At 35.9% G+C, this 3,573-nt stretch overlaps 1 pseudogene; it reads right to left on the bottom strand.

The window, feature by feature from the left end:
- Positions 1–341: 341 nt before the first annotated feature.
- Positions 342–1,197, bottom strand: LOC123241472 (annotated as a pseudogene).
- Positions 1,198–3,573: the final 2,376 nt, after the last annotated feature.

The raw sequence follows: 3,573 nt of genomic DNA, 5'->3' as shown, positions 1-3,573 counted from the left end.
ATCTTTGTAAAGCATTGGGTGAACCTTAAATTTCTGTCTAAATGCCAATTATTTTTATTTTGCTTTCATTTTCTGGTCCAGCTTCTGATTTTACCCATGTGTGAGACTTCCAGGGTTATAGTCTCCCTCCATTGATGCAGATTAGCGATTGCCTGTAAGTTATTGTCTTAGAATGTTCTCTGGATGAAGTGGCTTACCCATGGTCATACACAAGTACATATGTGGCAAAAGTGGAGCCCAAAGCCAAGCCTTTTTGAATCCAAGGTCAGCCCTCTATCCACTGTGTCATATATTTTCCCTCTTTTTTTAATAGTTGATTTTTTTTACCAACATATATACATTTACTTTTCTTCTGGCTTGTTGAAGCAGTGGGTTAGACAACACTTCCTATGTATGGTAATGTCCATCAAATGGCTAACCATAAAGACTGCAGCACCACAGTCATCAGAAGGACATATTCATCTAAGGTGGTCTTCTCATCAACCTCATAGAATTTCAGAGCAGCAAGCTTAACCTTTCTCTTACACTTGCTCTTTGTGGGAGTGGTGTAAGACTTCTTTTTCTTCTTGGCACTACCTCAAAGCCTCAGAATAAGAGAAAGGGTAGACTCTTTCTGAATTTCATACACAGATAAAGTTTGCCCACCTTCCAGTTGCTTGCCAGCAAAAAAAAATCTTTGTTGATTGGGAGGAATACCTTCCTTATCTTGTATCTTGGACCTGACTTTTTCAATATTATTGGATGTGTTGACCTCAAGGATAATGGTCTTCCCCATCAAAGATGTTACAAAAACATATGGCATTAGGTCCACCTGGGGAAACAGAAAAGACAAGACAGATGCAGGGAATGGGAAGCACGTAGGCTCTGCCATGAAGTAGAAGTCATGAACCCACTCTCATACTGCTTTTATACTGGGTTTCCTTATTGATCAAGATATACTTTATTAAGAAATTATAAATATGATCCCTATGTAAATGTAAGTAACATTTCCAGATGTTGCGTTTTCCTAGAAAGGGTGACAACTGGAGCTTTAGAACAATCACAATATTTTAGTTTGTTAAGATAAAGACTTAAATTCTTTCTGCTCTAACACCTTACCTTTGGATTTTCTAATAACATCACCTTCACTACTTCAAACATATATGCTCTCATGGGATCTAGATACTTTCTGCACTGAAGCACTCCATCACACTCCATGTCTTTGTAGATAATCTTTATGAGTTGCTGTGCCCCTTTTCTCAACCCAAATTGATTACATTGTGACCAACCTTTTTTCGAAAAGCCTTTATGAATCTAGCTAAGCTGATCTTCTGAGAGTAGACACACAACTTAATGCCGATCCCATGGCAGGAACCTTTTCAATCTCTTTAGAGTCTTCCAGTGCTAGATCACACTCCAGTGGCAAAACTTTCCCAAATATGATAAAATATTCAACTCTTGGTCATCCTTTATCATCAGAGACTTGGTGGTGGAGAGACACTGTGGAAATATATTGAACTTGGGAAAGTTTTTGGCTAGAAAGGAAACATTACTGGCAAACAGACTTGGTACTGTATACCTCATAAACATAAAGTAAGTAGTAAAGCATTTTGTAGCATCAGAGAATTCTTTCTGGAGAAAAACCCTGTTAGTGTAATGACCAAAGATAACTCCTCTCTTTGTATTTTTCTTTAGTTGTTTTTCAGTTGTGTCTGATTCTTTGTAACCCCATTTGGGGTTTTTCTTAGTAAAGATAATGGAATTGTTTGCCATGGCTTCTCTGGCTCATTTTATAGGTAAAGACAGAGAGGGAAACAGAGATAAATGACTTTCCCAGGATCACACAGCTAATAAGTTTCTGAGGACAGATTTGAACTCATTAAGATGAGTCTTCCTGATTCCAAGCCCAATTCTCTCCATTTTGCCATGTAGCTTATCTTCCCTAATTTGAGTGTGAGCTGTTCCAAGACAGTAAGAGCTTAATAAGTGGATTTTCATTCATTCATTCATTTCAGAAGTAAAACAGTTCCTGTCCTCAGGGAGTTAATATGTTATTGAAGTGATAAAACATGTATCCAGGTAAAATGTAATTTCAGAAGGAAAAAGACATTAATGATTGGAAGGCTCAGGAAAAGGCCTCCTGTGGAGGTGGCACCTTTCCTAACGAGTCCCTTATTACATGTCAGAGAGTTCATGATAGAAATTAATTGTAAAGATTAAATTATGAGGGAAAATTTCATTCATACTTGTCACTTGTTAAAAATTGGAGTGTTAAGATGTCAGAGTTTGCCTTGAACTATGGCAGTGTTTACTAGCTTGAAATAAATATGATCTCATATTCAAAACAAAGTGACACAAAATAATCAGTGAAATGAAGGAATTGGGCATTGTTTCTTCTAACAATTCCTTCTAATTCTCTATAATTGATCCTATGAAAACTCTTATGAGGCTATAGGATGTTACTAAAGAAAAAGATATATGTGGTATAGGTAAAAGGTGTCAAACTATTATATAGAAGTAGAATTTTTACATCAAATCCATGTCGAAAGTTTGTAGCATTGTGGGATGGAGGCAAAAATCAATTATTTTATTAAATGTGGAAGATGATATTTGTCTTTGGGACATCTGATTCCAAGGTAGATGAGAACAGGAAAACTAGTGGCTCTCATTGATCAATCCATGAAGACATCTAAAAGGAGATGGAATTTTAGGAGCCAGAATTAATGAATGAAAAGAATTGGTTTAGTGAATGGGGAGTGGCAAGTAGAAGAGAGGTGAAGAGTCAAACAAATCTACTGGACTCTAATAAGATATTATTTAATTGTTTAGGGGAAAACCATTTTTAAACCAATTAAACTTCTTGGCTATGCCAAAGCACAAAACAGCTCTCTATGTGACAAAATACAAAATTTTCAGTTTGATAACACTGATCACAGGAGAAGGAACTACAATATAGCATCTGGAAAAAACACAACCATTTTTTTCCAACCAAGGAGAAAATTTTGACAATGTTTTTGCAGCCTACAATGGTGATCACAAACTTGGCCTACGGCATTTCCTGGGGAATTAATGACCGGAGGGAATTAAGAGGCCTTTGGCTTTTCCTCAGGCCATCAGCTTTCTCAGCCAGTCATTAATCCCTAACAAATGTGCTGGGCCTCAATCATTAGAGCTTAATTGAGATGTCACAAAAAGGGTTAAAGAAGTTTTGACTATTTTACCACATGAATACCAGTATTGAAATGCATTTAGAATCCCTGTTTAAAAGACATGTAATTGCCTCAGATTCTTTATATTATCATAACTCTTCAAAATTGATTGGTTTTAGGTTTATGGAAAAATATGCAAATTTACAGAGAATATGACACACATTTCTCATTGTGGGTATAAAAGTAGTTCACACAGAATTCATTTGATTGAGTTTGATTACTGAACAAAATCTAATTATTTTAGATACACGTTCAGGCTTTTCTGGTGATGCATACTGTAGAAGAAAAATATTTGGCATGTGTGATTGTTTTTTGTCAGTTTCAAAATTTGTTGTGTACATAATATCTTCTCAGGGTCCATTTTGTTTATGAATCACTTACAATG

This window comes from Gracilinanus agilis, chromosome 3, assembly GCF_016433145.1.
Source record: "Gracilinanus agilis isolate LMUSP501 chromosome 3, AgileGrace, whole genome shotgun sequence".
Taxonomy (NCBI): domain Eukaryota; kingdom Metazoa; phylum Chordata; class Mammalia; order Didelphimorphia; family Didelphidae; genus Gracilinanus; species Gracilinanus agilis.
Note: the sequence above shows the minus strand (reverse complement) of the source record. Positions and strands in the feature narration are given on the sequence as shown.